Raw genomic sequence first — 20288 nt, 5'->3', positions numbered from 1 at the left:
TTGCAGCTATAAGTCCCCTTACCTGGCAGCCAGACTGGCTTGCAAAGTCTCCTTAAGGAGAATAGTGTTCCCCCGTGTTATTTATTAATCATTTTGTATGGTATAACTATCTTGTTTAAGGGCATAAAACTTCAAAGTTCGAAAATTGCAAGGTTTTCACATTTCTTGTTAGATTTATGATATTTTCATAAATAAATGTAAATCATATGAACTAAAATATACCACTAATATCAAGTACAATATTTTAAAAAAAAAACCAAAAAACAGTCTCTAACCATCACTGGGATATGTTAAAGCATTCCAGAGTTATCAAAAAAAGTGACGCTGGTCAGAATTATAAAATTTGGCCTGGTTAAGAAGGTGAGAACAGCTTTCGGGGGGAATGGGTTAAGGATTTGTTTATCAATACTAAAATGTGTTTAGCCTTTTAATGTGGAGTTCTGTTCCTCTATATGCCAGTTGCGTAGCTGCCAATAGTAGGTTTTCTTTCCATATTTTCTCTAAAGAAGTTATAATTCTGTAAGAAGTGTAGAAATGGAAATGACAAAGAATGCTGTTATGGATGAATTATGGATGTACCGTATATCCAAATTATAAATAGAGGAATTATAGATGGAGGTCCTTGGCCAAGAAATTTGGGAGGGAGTGGATTGAGTGGGTCACATTTTTTTAATTAGAATGTAAAATAATAAAAAAGTGAACATAATTGACACTACTACATAACAGTGCCATATAGTAACCACACAATACTGGGTCAGGGCCCAAATAATAGAGTTAGTTGTGAATACATGGTGTTCTACACTGTCTAATTAAGACCACAGTTAAAGACATAGTGGAGTTTAGGGAAATGTCACATGAAATGTTACGTTATGTTACGAGTTAAAACATGATTTTTCTACTTGATTGTTTATTAAATTATAGTCTATCTTTGATCTGTAAGACAGTCATTTTTTGTGACAATAACTTATGCAGATATACCCATATTTGTGGTAGATTGACTGGAATACGTGGCGATGTAGTGAATTTGCACATTTTTTTCTACAAAAGATAATAATAAATATTATAATTAAAAAAAAAATACAAAAAGGGAAAATGATAAAGTACATCACTGCAATATATTGTCTGGGCAGGTCTGTAGAAAAGCATGGAGTAGTGGCTTTTTTGGTGGCCTGACTGGTTGTCATATATTATTAATCAGCAGGATACCTTATCAATATAACAACCCACAATCAAAATACAGCCCAGCAGTATGGGTATAGGAGAGGGCACAAACAAAAAATACTCCTAAAACATAGCTTTTAATAAAGTGAAATCTAAAAAGATCATTGTCATATAAAACGTGATCATAAAAAACAATCACATGTCACTGGGTCATAAAACTCAAGCATGCCCAATAACACACGAGGCACAGATTGTACAGATTCCCAGAGGCTATTGAACTGCTAATAATTTTTTCTATAGTACTCTATAATATACTCCACAGTATCTCAGCAGAAAACTGGGATTTTTTCAGAGGAATTTTTTTTTTCATTTAGAAGTGAGAAAATAGTGAGAAACTACATATACATACTAATGACCATCAGACACTATTTAAAGATATGATCGTCTGTTCCATAACACATGGAGATCTCACTAATACCTTAATACAACTACCGATCCATAGTACAGGATATTAACATCATGGTCGATCCTTCTATTAGTATAGTCGCCACCTACCCCGTGTTTGCACCTTTAGGAGTGTTTAATTTGGATCTGTACTTCATGGGAATGATTTATTTGGATCTACATTCCATGTGATGATAAGATAAGTTTCATCTTCCTATGTGACCGGTTCCTGGAAACAGGTGGTAGGTGGCGACTATACTAATAGAAGGGTCGACCATGATGTTAATATCCTGTACTATGGATCGGTAGTTGTATTAAGGTATTAGTGAGATCTCCATACGTTATGGAACAGACGACCATATCTTTAAATGGTGTGTGACGGTCATTAGTATGTATATGTAGTTTCTCACTATTTTCTCACTTCTAAATGAAAAAAAAAATTTCCTTTGAAAAAATCCCAGTTTTCTGCTGAGGGGCGGCTCCCCATAAGAGATACTGTGGAGTACATTATAGAGTGCTATAGAGAAAATTATTAGCAGTTCAATAGCCTCTGGGAATCTACAATCTGTGCCTCATGTATTACTGGGCATGCATGAGTTTTGTGGCCCAGTGACATGTGATTGTTTTTTATGATCACTTACTGGTTGTCACCCACAGTTCCCAGAAACAAATACCAATAAGATATGGCTAGATAGAATTGATTTTGTAACATCGTGGGAGTGGGAATTACTCTTTAAACAGGAAACAAGTCTACATATTCAGTATAGTATTTACCTCACATAAACACTTCCTGAAATGTGATCACAAATGATCTTTTGGGAAATTCTAATCTTATTTACATGAAAGTCAAATATCATTACAAAAATGTTTTATAAAAACAGTTATGGATATGTGCGTCATAATCACGGCACACATACTTACCTGGTAGTGAGCCACGGCAGGACAGGAGCCCGGAGTAACGTCTTCTCGGAAGAGTCCCTATCTTTACACGGATGGAGGATCTGACTTACTGTCTGTGACTCTTAGCTCTCCTTACACCATAACACATCCCAGTGCACTCACAGATCTCACAGCCACAGTGCCATAAGACAAGGAGCGAACAACAGAGTCAATAGCCCGCAGCATTTCTACACTACACAAACAAATGCAAAATAGGAAGGAAAACTTGATTACTAGGGTCAGATACTTCATTCACTTTCACTAGCTATGTATTGCTTCTTTTACACAAATTGGCAAGGCCATAAAGAAAAAGAAAAAGGATTGCACTAGCCCAAGGAAGTAGGGAAACATCTTTTTTTAGTGTTTCCATGGTTATGGTACTATTGAATGAACACTCTGCTATTTGCATTGCAAAACAATTGTACCAAAGAAATGGCAGTGGAAACTTAATATTCATCACATGCCTTCCTGAAAAATCATTTTCTTACTGAAGATACTGTATATGTTTCTATATAGGTTAAATGAGATGGTGAATTGTACGATATACAGTATATGCACTGATGAGCAAAAGGGTAACAATGTTTTGAACTTTTAACTTTCAAGCTGCATATCTCACCACTTCACACCACTTTATCTTCGAACGTGAGACCACTATAATTTTATCATACAAGTTACTTCATACACTCGAGTACTATGGGTATGAAAAGGATGACATGGTGTTCTATCAGATGTGCTTGAGTCTGATTGAGAGCATGCCCAGGAGGATTCATGCAGTGCTGAAAGCCAAAGGTGGATTTACAAAATACTAACCAATAACTAAGATCTAGATTTTTAGGAGAAAAAGAGTAACAATCCAGTGACATTACAATAATCTACGTAACTAACCATATGCTAAATAGATGTAAGTCATTTATGTATGAGATAGCCAAGATTATTGTCTACAAAATTATGGTAGGTTCACGCTCTAAACTGTAGTGGATGGTGAGATATGGAGCCTGAAAATCAAAGGTTTAAAACATTGTTACCCTTTTGCTCATCAGTGTATATGTACCGCCCTGGGGCTCGGCTGGCTGCCGAGCCGCTCGGATCCGTGCTCGTCGGTGGGTGGCTCGAGCTCCTCCCGGACCCGGGGGTCACGTCGCTCTGAAGGGAAGCTGGTGCTACGTGTAGGGATTTCGGTGGGGAAGGTTCACGGCCGAGGCCGTGGCGTTTAGGAATGTAAGTTCGTGATGCCACCCACGGGTTGTGGTGAATGTAGACACCACCGACCACCGCTGCCATTAACTAGGCTCCCGGGGACAGTGTTATGCAGCCTGGTGTTGACCCCTCCGTGGGCAGGGGGTGATGGTCCCGGGGCCCGGTGGTTGCGAGGTGCGGGCAGGATGGTGCGGTGCGATGCGTGGCCCGAGGGCACTGTTGTACTCACTATGACAGATACACCGGAGTCTCTGGTAAACCAAAAAGGATGGTGGTCGGTGCCCGCAGCCGGCTGCGCTTTGCCCCTTACTCAGGTTGGTGGTTCCCGCCTTTCTCCTGCACCTCTGTGGTAGAACTTGACTGCCTATGCTTCAGCAATGGTAGTCTGCTCCACGGCTTTATGTGTGTTGGGGAACCCGTTTGCCCACAGGCGCTGGCCCGTGGGATCTCTCTGCCTGTGCGGTGGCTTTCTATCCCCCTCGGTGGGCTGTTGCCGTCTTTCGGGTCTTGGGACGGGAAAGGACCTAAGGTCCAAACCTCAGTCAGTGAATTCGACGTGATCCAGTGGCTTCTGGACCTTGTTCTGGGTCTGAATACCCGTCCTGGTGCTCCGGTTTCCAGTTGGTTCCCCGGTTCAGTACCGGCGGGCCACTACCCTGCCAAGGTCCCTTACGGTTCCACCAGCCGTCTTCCCGGCTCCTGCAGGCGGGAACCACCGTCTGCCTCCTGGTCACAGGGTATCTGGGCTTCTACCCAGATCCCTGACAGACGTTGACACGCTGCTACTGCTCTCCTTCACCTCCACAACTGATCTGCTTGTGTTTTTCCCGCCTCAGGCCATCCGAACTCCTCAGTGGGTGTGGCCAACTGCCTGGCTCCGCCCCCTGGTGGGAATGTCAGGACCCGAGAGGGGTGACTCAGGGTTTTTTAAGTTGGCTGGTTATACCTTTTTAGGGGCTGGTGTTTGTGCAGGGGGTCTACCTGTGACGACCTGGCTAGTCCAGGGAGTCACATATATGTGTTCAAATGTTTTGAAATAGTTAAAAATGTGTGTTCTATTTGTGTATATGTGCATGTTCAAATCTTAAGAATCATTGAGAAATGCCTGTTTTCGGAATTGATAGATGTTCTATATTATTATTATTTATTGAAAACAGAATTCATTCCAGGATACTGTACATAAAGAAAGGGTATCATAGACTCGTAGAGTTGGAAGAGACCACCTGGGTCATCTGGTCCAACCCCCTGCTCACAGCAGGATTCACTAAACCATCACACACAGATGTCTGTCCAATCTCTTTTTGAAGACTTCCATTGTAGTTGAACTCGCTATCTACCTACGTTTCCATGCATAGCATATAAATCAAGTACATTGAAGCAATCCTGACAGTTAATAGATGGTGCCCAATCCATGGACAGCATGTGTCAGACATTGACTGTATGAATCCAGCAGTATATGTTTGAGGACCCCTGTCCTACACATGGTGACTGAGGTATAATTGTTATATAACACCTAGTGGATTATTTGTGGTGCATAGCACTAATTATAACATAGTATTAACTGTGCACTTGCCTTATGCTGATAATAGTTTTTGCTGCATGCTTCATGATACTTTCATCTGTATGTTGCTACACTATGTGATCCCCATGTGAAGTGGAACAGATCTATGTTTTTTGGCACTCATGTTTTTAATATATTTCTGTACTATATACTGGTCAAAATAAACTTTAGATTTTATTTATCCCTTTTTTGGTTGCTTTTCTTGCCTAGGCGGGCTTTGCACGTTGCGACATCGCAAGCCGATGCTACGATGTCGCACGCGATAGTCCCCGCCCCCGTCGCTGGTACGATATCTTGTGATAGCTGGCGTAGTGAAAATTATCACTACGCCAGCTTCACATGCACTCACCTGCCCTGCGACCGTCGCTCTGGCCGGCGACCCTCCTCCTTCCTAAGGGGGCAGGTCATGCGGCGTCATAGCGACGTCACACGGCAGGCGGCCAATAGTGCCGGGGGTGCGGAGATGAGCAGGATGTAAACATCCCGCCCACCTCCTTCCATTCGCATTGTGGCCGGCGGCAGGTAAGGTGATGTTCCTCGCTCCTGCGGCTTCTCACACAGCGATGTGTGCTGCCGCAGGAACGAGGAACAACATCGTACCTGTCGCAGCACCGGCATTATGGAAATGTCGGAGCCTGCACCGATGATACGATAAAGACGCTTTTGCGCTCGTTCATCGTATCATCTAGGATTTACACACTGCGACATCGCAAGTAACGCTGGATGTGCGTCACTTTCGATTTGACCCCACCGACATCGCACCCGCGATGTCGTAGTGTGCAAAGCCGCCCTTAGTTATACATATAAGTACATTGACATAGGCATTTGGATGTATTATGTATGCATTCAAAGTGCCATATAACTGATCAGTGTTAATACTTTGAAGGACATCTTATATTAATTATATACTTTAAAAGCCATCTTGGGACCAAACTGCATGATTGACTAGTCACAAAGGCATCATTCTCACTGCCCATTGCCAATGACTGACAGGTCTTTCCTTATACATGCATGTTTGGCGCCCCTGACCTGGTCAGGCACCACTGAGTACTGCACCCATGCTGGGACAGTGCTCACAGAATGAGGTGTGCACGCACAGACACATAGCAACCAGGTCTCCCACACCATTAGATGGGACCTTTGAATAGCCTCTGGAGGAAACTAGCCATCAATTCTTGCCAAGGGGTTTAGTGGAGGGCCTGGAAGCTAAGCTCCAGAGGCTGTCAGAAAAGAAGGAGGAGCGAGCCAGTCTGGTAGCAGTGAGCGGTGGTTGCTAGGAGACGCAGTCGCACGCACACGCTAGTCAGACCCTGCACGTGAAGTAGCCGTTAGCGGGGGAGAACGGTCACCAGAGGGTCAGTCAGAAAGACACCTGAAGAGAGGCAGTCGAGTACGGGGACTGCTGGTGACTAGGCACGCACGGGGAACAGGTCCCTAGAGTAGACGTCCTTTCATTGATCTGCTAAACTTGCCGGTGAGGGGACTAGAGGTACCTCACCAACCATACAGAGTTCGAGCCTCAGCAGCAACAAGGGGACCCATAAGGAGATAGAGCCAGAAGCCATCTTACCTGGTCCACATTGCCGGCAGTAGCGACTTCCCTGGATAGACTCCACGGTACTTCAAGTCAGGGATTGTCTGAAGCAAGAAGTGATAGGAAGGAGAGTTAATGGTTACCCTCAGATCGGCCTCAAGGAGTTCCTGGTTCCACCTGGTTTAATCTCAGCGTCGCCCGGGTACCTCACAAAACATCTAACAGTGAGTAAAAACAAGTTGAAAGACTTTCCGGACTGAGACTGAGTTATTCTAGGACCTGTTGTTCTTCACACCCAAGCCCCTGGGGTCAGCCTCACTCACAGGAGGCCACACCATCTGACTGCAGACTCCTTCAGCCACAGACACTCGTTAAACCTGCAGTGGCGGTCACCCATAACCCTGACTGCAAACCGTGAGTGGCGTCACGACTCCTATACATATACAAAACCCACCTGCCTGTTGCCAGAAACACCAAAGTGAAGACCCTGTGGCGTCCCCTAAGGTGGAGTGGTGTCCCTGGGTCGACCGCTGCAGGTGGGCTACACAGATGCAGGGAGAGACCCTTTACTCCAGGGGTAGCGTACTAAGAGAAACTGCCTTTTTGACTATCCTACCATGTAGTTTTTTGCCACGCTGGCTTTTAAACTATGTTTTTTTCTGAAATAATGCAGTTTTCAGAGTCAAACATACATGGCTGAAATCATGCAGCCAGTGTCTGATACATGCTGCCTGTGGATCTGGTAGAATGTACAGTTAGGTCCAGAAATATTTGGACAGTGACACAAGTTTTGTTATTTTAGCTGTTTACAAAAACATGTTCAGAAATACAATTATATATATAATATGGGCTGAAAGTGCACACTCCCAGCTGCAATATGAGAGTTTTCACATCCAAAGCGGAGAAAGGGTTTAGGAATCATAGCTCTGTAATGCATAGCCTCCTCTTTTTCAAGGGACCAAAAGTAATTGGACAAGGGACTCTAAGGGCAGCAATTAACTCTGAAGGCGTCTCCCTCGTTAACCTGCAATCAATGAAGTAGTTAAAAGGTCTGGGGTTGATTACAGGTGTGTGGTTTTGCATTTGGAAGCTGTTGCTGTGACCAGACAACATGCGGTCTAAGGAACTCTCAATTGAGGTGAAGCAGAACATCCTGAGGCTGAAAAAAAAAGAAAAAATCCATCAGAGAGATAGCAGACATGCTTGGAGTAGCAAAATCAACAGTCGGGTACATTCTGAGAAAAAAGGAATTGACTGGTGAGCTTGGGAACTCAAAAAGGCCTGGGCGTCCACGGATGACAACAGTGGTGGATGATCGCCGCATACTTTCTTTGGTGAAGAAGAACCCGTTCACAACATCAACTGAAGTCCAGAACACTCTCAGTGAAGTAGGTGTATCTGTCTCTAAGTCAACAGTAAAGAGAAGACTCCATGAAAGTAAATACAAAGGGTTCACATCTAGATGCAAACCATTCATCAATTCCAAAAATAGACAGGCCAGAGTTAAATTTGCTGAAAAACACCTCATGAAGCCAGCTCAGTTCTGGAAATGTATTCTATGGACAGATGAGACCAAGATCAACCTGTACCAGAATGATGGGAAGAAAAAAGTTTGGAGAAGAAAGGGAACGGCACATGATCCAAGGCACACCACATCCTCTGTAAAACATGGTGGAGGCAACGTGATGGCATGGGCATGCATGGCTTTCAATGGCACTGGGTCACTTGTGTTTATTGATAACATAACAGCAGACAAGAGTAGCCGGATGAATTCTGAAGTGTACCGGGATATACTTTCAGCCCAGATTCAGCCAAATGCCGCAAAGTTGATCGGACGGCGCTTCATAGTATAGATGGACAATGACCCCAAGCATACAGCCAAAGCTACCCAGGAGTTCATGAGTGCAAAAAAGTTGAACATTCTGCAATGGCCAAGTCAATCACCAGATCTTAACCCAATTGAGCATGCATTTCACTTGCTCAAATCCAGACTTAAGACGGAAAGACCCACAAACAAGCAAGACCTGAAGGCTGCGGCTGTAAAGGCCTGGCAAAGCATTAAGAAGGAGGAAACCCAGCGTTTGGTGATGTCCATGGGTTCCAGACTTAAGGCAGTGATTGCCTCCAAAGGATTCGCAACAAAATATTGAAAATAAAAATATTTTGTTTGGGTTTGGTTTATGTGTCCAATTACTTTTGACCTCCTAAAATGTGGAGTGTTTGTAAAGAAATGTGTACAATTCCTACAATTTCTATCAGATATTTTTGTTCAAACCTTCAAATTAAACGTTACAATCTGCACTTGAATTCTGTTGTAGAGGTTTCATTTCAAATCAAATGTGGTGGCATGCAGAGCCCAACTCGCGAAAATTGTGTCACTGTCCAAATATTTCTGGACCTAACTGTATTAGCTTTCAGGTTCACTTTAAGTGTGAATTCATAAATTAACAGTGACAAAATGGCACAGAAGGAGAGAGCCTTGAAGGCTTACGATATACAAGGTGTTAGGGAAAGAGACATTAGATCAAGAATTTGGAAGCAACTCATGGTGTAAAAAGGTGGCATCACACTTATTGAAGATTGTAGACATTTCTGAAGAGGTGGATTTTTCAAGTTGAATTTGAAGGTTTTAATCACACACTTAGCAAGTTCCAGAGTATAGGAAATGCAATAAAATATGGTATAGATGAAATGTGTGTGTGGGGGGTGGGCGACTAGAGGAGAGCAAAGAAGCAGGCCTTATGTGTTATGTGTTACGGTATGTGTTATGTCTCACTTGGTGTGGTGGATCCTTTGGTCTGGATAAACATGGAATGCAGCATGGACTAATGATGTTGATACAGTGAGGAGTACTAGCTAAAGCCACAGAGGTTAAAGAGACTGGATAGCAGAGGCTTAAGTGGATCATGGGGAAGCTGAGGCAGCAGAGTAGTGGAAAAGTAGAGCTGGATAGGACTATAGACTCATCTGTAATAAGGTTGAGGAGGTGTACCACAATTCACCGACAAAACCCGAGCACCCACTGCTCCCATCAGATTCACGGTGCCTCTAAGCACATTCCTAAGGAAAGTCTGTTCCTGTGTATCCAGCGTCCGCACAGCTGACCTCCACTGCAGGGCAAGTGCAGGCTTACTATATCTGCTTCTCCTGCACCAGGCAGATTTTTAGTCACTTTGCTAAGCCTGTAACTAGTCAGACTATTGTGGCGCCCCTGACCTGGTCAGGCACCACTGAGTACTGCACCCATGCTGGGTCAGTACAAACAGGTAATCCCAAAGGCTGAGTAGGGTGAGTACGCACAGACACGAAGGACCCAGGACACACACACAGCTTAGAGGTGACCTCTGGGCAGACCCAGGGAGGGGGCGTAGCCCTCGCATCCCAGCTAGTGGTGGGTAGTGCGACTGGAGATGGGAGTTGTGCAGTGGCAGTCAGAGGAGAATGAGTGGAGCAGCCGAGTATGAAGTGGAGAGCTGAAGAGCAGGACACTAGTCAAACCCTGCACCTGTAGTGGCTGCTGGCGGAGGAGTTCAGTCACCACAAGTTGGAAGGAAAGACGCTGGGGAAATCAGCTAGTCTGGAGGACACTGAGGGAACCAGCTTGTCGTGTACGGAGACCTCTGGAGGGCTAGGCATGCAGGGGAAACAGGTTCCCGAAGTAGGCTCAAGTTTAACTACCTACTAAACCTGCCGGTGGGGTGAACAACAAGTCCCACACCAACCATCACAGAGCCTGCAGCATCAACAGCAACGAGGGGGCCCATAAGGAGGATCGAGCCTGGAGCCATCTTATCCTTGGTCCACGCTGTCAGTAAACGGGTCAGAAAGGGGAGAAAGGCAGTCGTGACGTTCTTGGGTGAATCCCGCAATACTTCAAGTTAGGGGCTATCCGGAATAAGAAGTGCTAGGAAGGCGAGTCAGCAGTCACCCCTATACCAGCCTGAGGGATACCCGGTTCCCCCTGGTTCATCATAGCATCGCCCGGGTTGTCTCACTCCACCAGCAAAAAGTGAGTAAAAACCCTGAAAGACATTTCTGGACTGTGTGTGAGTTGCGACCTGTGGTTCTACACGCACCTACACCTGGGGCCAGCCTCACTCTCGGGAGGCCATAACACCAGACTGCAAACACCATGAGCCCCAGATGCTCGCTAAATTGCAGTGGCGGTCACCCCCCGACTGCAATTACCGAGAGTGGCGTCACGATTTCTATTGAAGTTAACCTGACATACCTGTTGTTGGAAGATTCTCAGCACATGAAGACCCTCAGGCGACCTGAAGGTGAGCGGGGGCTCCACACTATCTTTGTATATTTACAGTCTTCTTATCCTCCTCTGGACACCACATTTAATCTAAGCATTAGATATTTGGGCACCCCGATCAGATAGCCCTCATATGACAGGTACTAACATCACTGTGCTACCCTGCCTTGTAACAGTATTACCTAATCTTAACTTCCCCTATTCACTGATTTTATTCCCTTAGGCAATATTCAGCCACCTATACACTCCTGCTGCTAATTCAGTCCATTATCTAGCGAAACTACAAATCCTATCTCCATCTGGGAACCCAAAAAGGCAAGTTTATACTTATGAACCCACTGTAATCCATTACCCCATACCCCGCTCCCCACCCCTTTTTTGTCTCATACTCATTTTAAACCTTTTGTTTTTCCTATAGTAGTGGATCTCTGCACGCCACTTTGGATCTATATTACCTCCTTAAAGACCACACAAACATCCTCCAGAACTGCAGGTATCCGAAATGTTTTATATTTTTAATATTTTTATATATATATACTGTATATATTTGATCCATTCCCCTTCTCACTATTTTTACAGTATTATTAGCACAGCAGTCCTATACATAATCCCATTTTTCTGTACCCTTACAGGTTCAAGCAAATCCTGTCCACTGCTTGCAGCTTTCAAAATTGTATTATTAGGTATCTTCTCAATAAACCCTATTTGAAGTTTATACTGTCCGCTTTCATCTGTTTTCCATGAGCGCTAGTGTGACGCCCTGGCAAAACCAGGCAGTCACAAATAGGCCCCTGCATAACACCTTCCCTCATTAGGAAACACACAGCCAACCAGTAAACCTTAGTCACCCCCCTTAGGGAAAGATAGACACATCAGTGGGCGTGACCAGGCGGTTGGAACACGTCCACCCAGGGGTCCAGACAGCCCGGGGGTGGGAAAACAGTCAGTCTTAGAGTTCAGTTTGGACAGGAGTGTGGGCTGCAGCAGTCAAGTCCAAGTTGAGCGGTGCCAGGCTAGGAGCCCTGGTGCCATGGCTAGGAGGCAGACGGTGGTCTCCGTCAACAGGAGATGGGAAGATGGCTCGGTGGAACCTAGGTGGACCGGGCCAGGGTTGGAGCCCGCCGGTACCGACACGGGGAACCGACCCGGAAACCGTAGCACAAAGGGGGGTACTCGGACCCTGAAGCCAGGAACCAGAAACAAGTGGAACTGGTTAATTAACCGATTAAGGCCAGGACTAGAGGTCCTGTCCCACCCAAAGTCCCTCATAGAAGACAATAGCCAACCGATTAGGGCTAAGAGGTCACCGCCAAGGCCCATAGATCCCACGGGCCAGCGTCTGCGGGCACGGCTCATTAGGCCACATCCAGCCGGGAGCGGACTCCTGAGTTTTATACTGGGAAAATCCACCTTTACACAACAGTGCAGGAAAAGGATAGAGACCACCAGCCGGGTGGGTGATCCCGAACGCAACCGGCCGCGGCACCGGCCACCATCACCTTGGTTTACCAGAGACTTGTGTGTTTTACTAACAGTGAGTACACCAGCACCCCATGCGGTCGTCATCTCCCCTGCACCAGAGCCACCGGGTCCCGGGGCCACCATCCCTGCCCACGGAGGGGTTAACAACTTGCTGCACAACATCTCCCCTGGGTGTCTCGTAACAGCAGCGGTGGTATCCCACCTCACCACACACCGTGGGTGGCGTCACAAACTTATTGCGGCCTAGCCCGTACATCTACGTCCCCCATTTTATTCGGCATGTCCGTGAGACCCCAGGGTCCGGAGACCCTCGAGACACCACCCCTGAAGGTCCGGGCCTGAGCAGCGACCGGCTGCTGGCACAGGGGCGGCACACTAGTGTTTTCTTTTCTTTTAAATTGCAGATAAATAACTCTTAGTTGGATTTGGGATCCAGCTGGCGGTCCAGCAGCTAGACTTGCTAGTGACAGTCACAGCCATTTAAACTTGAAGTGGCTCACCCATGCTCTTGATTGGCTATCCCGAGAATCCGGAGCATTAATTTAGAAAAAATGATTGTTCAAAGCAGGGTACCATGGCTAAATATGACAGCTACCGTGTTTTTCCAAAAATAAGACCCTGTCTTATACTTTTTTTTTGCCCCGAAAAAAACGCTAGGGCTTATTTTTTGGGAAGGTCTTATTCTTGGGAAACATGATTGGGAGTAAGTTTACCCCCCAAAAGGGCAGGTAATTTCCCCCCTCTTCCCAGGAGACTCATACTTAGCTTACCGGACCCCGGGCATCTATGTCACTCCCAAGTCCTCCTGCAATCTTCGGCAGATGCTCCGAGCAGGTATGCAACATGCAGTCCTCCCCTGCTTCTGGCTGACACTCACACACAACAAATTGCACATACACACACACACACACATCCGATCACACACACTCACTCACCACATCCGGTGATACTGATTGTTTACCACCAGTAGGGGAAGATGAAATGCAGTGCAGTGGAACACATGGAGGACTCGGCAGTAGAATGAATCAATGCATTCCACTACAGGTCCTTGCGCTCCACGTACTACATCCCTGGATTGTCTGCCAGCAGGAAGCAATCGATATTGCCGGATGTGGTGAGTGAATGTGTGTGATCTGTTGTGTGATTTTTTGAGCGATCTGATGTGTTATTGTGTTTGTGATCTGATGTATGTGTGTGTGCGATAAAATGTGTGATTGTGTGTGCGACTGATGTGTGCATGTGTGTATATGTCTGCGATCTGATGTGTTTGTGTGCGATTTGATGTGTGTGTGTGTGTGTGTGTGTGGGTATGCAACCTATTTGTGCGTACAATTTGATGTGTGTATGTGTGCGATCTGATATGTGTGGATGTGCAATCTGATGTGTGTGGGTGTGAGTTCTACTGCAAGTCCTGCTCCCGTTCGGCATCTGGTGAGTATGATTTCGGGGTCTTCTCTCCTCTTTCTTCTCTCTTTTGGGGGTGTCTGCTTTCTATAATGAAGTGTCCTGCAGTATTCTTCTTTTGCTGCGTGGATACTTCATTATTGAACCGTCGACTAGGGCTTATTTTCAGGGAAAGGTTTATGTTTAAGCCTTGCTATGAGAAAGCCGAAAATTCCTGCTAGGGCTTATTTTTGGGGGAGGGCTAATTTTTGGGGAGGGCTTATGTTGCGGGCGGAGAGGGGTTTTCGGGGAACGCCGCTCGCCTGGGGAATCTCTGGCGCTCGGGTCCGGTGCTTCTGCTCCTCGGTGGCTCGAGCACGGGGCCGGACCCGGGGGCTCGAGCAGTGCCTCCTCGCCCACGAGTGAAAAGGGGGAGGTTTGGTAGAGAGATGTCGGTTGTGACGCCACCCACGGGGTTGTGGTGATGGTGGGCACCACCGCTGCTGGTGACGGGGGTTCACGGGAGCGATGGCGGGGAGCAGCTGAGGTGTTGGCCCCTCCGTGGGTAGGGGCGGTTGGTCCCGGGGGGGTGGATGAATGTTGGTGGGTAGGGGCTAGGTGCAGGCGCCGATGTGGGGAGGCAGCACGGATGCGGGGCAGCAGTGCAGCGCTGTACCGGATGGCACTGGTGTACTCACTCAGGTGGTCAGTGACAGAGTCTCTGGTAAACCAAACGGCTGGATGGACGGGGCCCGCAGTGGGCTGCGGTTTCTTCACCTTTCCCCGGACGGGTTGATGGCGGCTGTCTTTCCCTGCACCTGTGTGTAAGTGTTTGACCCCTATTGATTCCCACGGGTGGTCCGCTCCCCGGCTTGTATGTTTCAGGAGAGCCCGTTTTGCCCGCAGGCACTGGCCCTTGGATCTCTGGCCGTTGGCGGTGGCTCTTATCTGGACGGGTTGGGCTGTTGCCTTCTGATGGGACTTGGGTGGGAATGAACCCCTGAGGTCCAGACCGCAATCAGAGAATTTGACCATTACGGCGGCTTCCGAGCCTAGTCGGGGTCTGAGTACCCTGCCTTGGTGCTTAGCTTCACTCCACTCCCCGGGTCGGTACTGGCGGGCCACCGCCCGACCCCGGTCCTACAGTCCCGCAGACGTCCACTAACTCCTGCAGATGGCCACCACTGTCTGCCGACCTTGCTGACTGTGCCTGGGCTCCGACCCAGACACACACAGTCTCTCCACTTCCACTCCATCTCTCAACTCTCTTCAAACTCAACTCCAACTATCAACCTAAACTGACTTCTTTTCCCCGTCTCCAGGCCTGTGAACTCCTCGGTGGGTAGGGCCAACCGCCTGGCTCCGCCCCACCTGGTGTGGACATCAGACCCTGGAGGAGGCAACAAGGATTTTGTTTGACAGATGTTCCCTACCAGGGGAGGGAGTGTGTGTGTATGTGATGTTATTCTGTGACCCTTGTGGTCCAGGGCGTCACACTTATTTTTGAAAAAACATGGTAGGAATAATGGAATAAGACTCTGTTTTCATTTTTTGGTTTCTGCCGTCTTTGCTCAAGCTTAAACTCCACTATTGGCTGCTGCTGCTCGTTCCTCCTTGTTGCTACGTCACATATGAGGTGGGAAGTATGAAGGCCAAAATGACTTTGCAACACAGACAGGTGAGCAGCATCAGGGTAAGATTGGCAAAAATGTGCACATACTGCACACACTTTCAGCAGAAGCTCTGACATATGTTGGTAATTTTGGCGGATGGTCTGCATCACCTGCAAACCTATGTGATGCCACGCAGTATGAGGTTGCAGAGATATTCACACAGCAAGGCACGCTGATACACACTATGATTTTTGTTAGATTGAGCTAACAGACTACATGGCCTGTACATTGCTTTTTGGCAGCGGTATGCAAAGCTGCAAGATGCAGCGCTGTATTGGATTTTAATTAACATGCACCTATCACTGCCCCTCACTCTAACAGCTTACTCTCCCTATTCTAGAGAAAGAAAAATGGCATGGCTGCAATGGCTCCAGAAGTGTTCACAGCCTAAAAGCTTGCTGATTCTCTGCTCTGCAACCTTTCATCAAGCTTTAATTGAGTGACAAACCCAAACAGGAACCGGACGTACAGTCAAACGTCTGAGTTTGGTGTTCAGCACCGAGCACAAGGTGTTTGGTATGGGCACTCAACTTTACAGTTCGGGTTTGCTCATTTCTACTCTCCAGCACTTTGTTTGCATCCATTTTTGGGTGCTTCTTTAAGTATGTTTGGGGTCATTGCTCTGTTGGAAGATTCATTACCTTGGATGTAAACTCAGATTTCTGACAGTGGGCATTGCATTGCGACCCAAAATGCTTTGATGATCGTCAGATTTCATGATGTGCTGCACACAGTCAAAGCACTCAGTGCCAGAAACAACAAACCCCCCCCCCCAAAAAAAATAAGAGAATCTTTGAACCTCCACCATATTTGACTATAGGTAGTACGTTTTTTCCTTGTAGGCCTCATTCCAATAGACAGTAGAACGATGTGTTTTACAAAACAGTTCTATCTTGGTTTCATTTGTCGACAAGACACTTTCCCAGAAGGACTTTGGCTTCCTCATGTTCATTTTGCAGTCCAGCTTTTTTATGTTTCTATGTCAGCAGTGAGGTCCTCCTGTGTCTCCTAGTATGCTGGCACAAAATAGGATGATGTAACTGACGGAAATAGAATTTCATTGATGCATCCAAGGCCTCCAGGACATATTGAATTTCTTTGGAACTTGATTAGGGCTGCTTATCCACCATCCACACATTCCTGCGATGCAACCTTGGATCAATTTTTCTCTGCCATCCATGTCCACGAAGATTAGCTACACTGCCATGGGTTGTAACTTTATTAATTATGTTGTGCACTATGGACAAAGGAACATCAAGATCTCTATAGATATATTTTTAACATTGTAATTGTTGATATTTTTAAACAATTTTGGCTCTCAAGTGCTGAGACAGTTCTCTTCTTCTCTTTCTGTTTTTCATGCTTAGTGTGACATACAGAGACAAATAATGCAAATATTGAGTCAACATCTCCTTTTTTATCTGGTTTCAAGTGTGATTTTATATTGCCCACACCTGTTACTTGCCACAGTTGAGTTTAAATAAGCATCACATGCTTTAACAAAAGCTGTATACTCACAATTTTGGAAAGGTGCCAACAATTTGGTCTTAACCATTTATGTCCATTTTGCCTTTTTCTCAAATTTTTTTGTGTTGTTCCAATACATGCAAAGGAAATAAACATGAGTATAAGAAAACATCTGGAATTGCAATTATTTCCTGAGAGAAATACTTCAACTTCACACTTTCGGCCATGACTGAGTGACCACAAGTGCAACTCCCACTGTAATTAAATTATTTAAAATGTGGTAGGTGTCTGAGAGAAATGTCACAATGGAAACTTGTGAAAATAAATGTAGCACTCCTGCAGTACCAAGTGCCACAAAATGTAAGTGGAAACCAAAACCCTGGAATATTCGTGGCAGTTACCAAACCGGTAGACTGCCTAGCAACAGGTAAAAGGGACGGGTACTGACTTGACCCGATCTGTACGGAGACACCCAACAAGGGGAGGGGCCAGTGGTCAGTTGGGAAGTTGGCAGGAGGAAGTGGCGTGGAGTAGAGAGTTCAGTCAGTCAGTAGAAGAAGTCAGTTAGGAGGAAGAAGTCAGAAGGAAGTGAAAGACAAGCCCGGACGCCTGCCCCAAAGGGGCTACAGGGAGAGCGCACATTATAACAGTTTTCATAAATGGGGGGGAATCAGAGTAAACCATATTATAGCCTAATGTTCAAGTGCAATAGGCCCCCAATCTTACCAAATAGAAACATACTCCTCAAACGTGATAAAATAGTGTGGAGCCACACAATGGAGTTTAATGCTGTACTTTATTAGAAAAGGTATCACAACAATCACCAACATATAATGTAGACAAACTGACATAAAAGGCTAAAAGGAGTAATCATGTTGCAGCGGCCCTTGAGAAAGGTGTGCCGAAACGCGCGTCGGGCCTGTGAACCCTGGTATACCTCCCCACTCGTCAGACCTACTTGGTATGTATCATTCTACCTGCCCGTTGCAGGGGTGCCGTTAATCACCTAGCACGGTGTATTTGTATGCCATTCTACTCTTATGTCTTGACTGGTGGGGGATTACGTTCCTGTCCTGCACACTATGGGATGGTGCTTACTGGTGTGAACTTGGTTCCATCTGCCACCCTTGACAGAAATACATGTGTGGGCTAGATTATTGGTATACCTGGATCCCCATACAGCATGATTACTCCCTTTAGCCTTTTATGTCAGTTTGTCTACATTATATGTTGGTGATTGTTGTGATACCTTTTCTAATAAAGTACAGCATTAAACTCCATTGTGAGGCTCCACACTATTTTATCAGGGAGAGCGCACATGACTGAGGAGGGATGCTAGGCCTGAGGGTTAGTGAAGGGTTAAAGTGTAGTGCTTTTGTGGGGGAAGGTGTGGGGTGAAGCTATGGGGGCTATGGTACCATGTGAGTGGGCAGGGAGTGGTCAGTGGTTGGAGGGATATATAGGGCAGAACTGTGGGAAGGGGGCAGTCATTCCTTACCTGGCAGATGTCTGGAATCGTCCCGCCCTCCCGCCCTAATTTTAGGATCCTCTGGAGATAGACATGGAGAAGAGAAGAGGATTGACCTTGTCACAGCAGTCGGCGGAAAGGAAGGGGGTATTTGAAATCAGTGGATTGCACAAAGAGCGGGGGGGTGAACCCAGTGCAGGAGCAGGTTACCCCTGGTGGTGCAATGGTATACTTGGTTAAGGTGGGTCCCTCCTGTGCTGGGTCACAGCGGGACATGTTAACGTGGGACCCTGCTGTGCTGGGTCACAGCGGGGCATGTTAACATGGGTCCCTGCTGGGCTGGGTCCCAGCAGGACATTGGTTGGGCAACACTCGGCTTTGTGTCCTCGAGCCGGTGTAGTGCGGCTGAGGGCACGTGGTGGAGCTGGTGTTGCAATCATGTACAATGGACTCTTCTTTTACCCCCCTCCTTTGGCTAGTGGTTATGTTTATGGAATATTACTATGTTTTATTGATAAATGTTATTGCTTGTTGGTGTTAATAAACAGGGCTGCTGTGGCCTTTTACATCCAATGTCACGCAATCGTGTCTTATTTTAGGTTAAGGAGGGGTAAGTGTGGGTTTTTTGGGATGGGTCATTACAGTGAAGCCGTCAGTCAGACTTTCCTAAGTCAGGAGAGAGGAGAGTAGTAGAGTGAAAGAGTGAAAGTACAGAAAGAAAGTAGAGACCTGCAGTACCAATGGAAAGCTGTAACAGGAGTGAGGGACTGTGGAGTAAGGAACCATGACTCCAGGGACTGTGAGTTACCTGTGGAAGTGGAAAATCCAGGGACCGTGGGCTACCTGTGGAAGCCTGGAACCTAGGCTCACAGGACTCAGCACGGCTCGGGGTGCAGACCCTAGGACAGCGGAACACTTTATGGTCAACTGTTAAATCTGCCAGGCGAGAAGATCTCCAGGGTCCATCACCAACCAAGGAGTCTGAAGCATCAGCAACAAAGAGGGGACCGGGGATTGAACCCCTTAAATAGTCCAGGCTGCCTGCAATAGGACCAAAACAGAAACTGAGGGGTTCCCAAGTAGCTCTAGGCCATGGGAGCCCACCAACAAACGAGAGTGAATGGAGGACAGCTACCCCAGGTCACAGCTGGCATGAAGAACAAGGGGAGCGGGAACACCTGAAACCGCCACCAGCGGGTCCAAGCACTGAAACCAAGTAAAAGGCAAGTTAAAACTGCAATACTAGTGTGGACTGTTTACTTATCGCTTCCATGCACATACACAGACTGTTCCCTACTACAATCCCCATCATCCACTGCTGGGGCCTAGCACTGCTTGCGCAGGGCCCAAAACACCTAAGCTGCACTACTCCATCAGCCCCAGCAAGACCCTGGAGCGGTGGCTTCAAATAACTTGGCCGCACACCGCAAGTGGCGTAGTCGACAAACTCTTTTATTTTATTTTATTTAATTTTTACCCTCTTTTTATTCGGACCGACCTCCAAGGTCACAGAACCGGGCATCGGCCATGACCATGACTTCCCTGAGTATCACACACGCCTGGGACTGAGTACCCCACAGCCCTGGGGCGTCACAGAACAACCTATAATAAACAGCCTTAAAATAGAAATTATCAAACCGTTTGGAATATAAATTCAATGGCTTTACTGAATATTTCCAAATATTTAGATTTTCAACAAATTTGGCACATATCACATC

At 46.4% G+C, this 20288-nt stretch overlaps 1 protein-coding gene across 11 annotated transcripts in view; it reads right to left on the bottom strand.

Annotated features, from left to right (window-relative positions):
• Positions 1 to 20288, bottom strand: part of ITPRID1 (ITPR interacting domain containing 1) — a 347534-nt gene that overhangs the window by 283619 nt on the left and 43627 nt on the right. For 5 of the 11 annotated variants that reach the window (XM_075315078.1, XM_075315076.1, XM_075315085.1 and 2 more), the window contains exons 1-2: positions 2527 to 2741; positions 979 to 1038 (exon numbers count right to left, since the gene is read on the bottom strand). The exons of 1 other annotated variant lie outside the window; for it this stretch is intronic. The gene's annotated coding sequence lies outside the window, so the exon portion shown is untranslated. Of the gene's footprint in view, positions 1 to 978; positions 1039 to 2526; positions 2742 to 6872; positions 6941 to 20288 lie in introns of those variants that run through there. 5 more of the 11 variants (XM_075315080.1, XM_075315079.1, XM_075315077.1 and 2 more) reach the window with 2 other exon arrangements.

The sequence above is a fragment of the Anomaloglossus baeobatrachus genome, chromosome 6 (genome assembly GCF_048569485.1).
Source record: "Anomaloglossus baeobatrachus isolate aAnoBae1 chromosome 6, aAnoBae1.hap1, whole genome shotgun sequence".
NCBI lineage: Eukaryota > Metazoa > Chordata > Amphibia > Anura > Aromobatidae > Anomaloglossus > Anomaloglossus baeobatrachus.
This window is presented reverse-complemented; position numbering and strand designations above follow the sequence as displayed.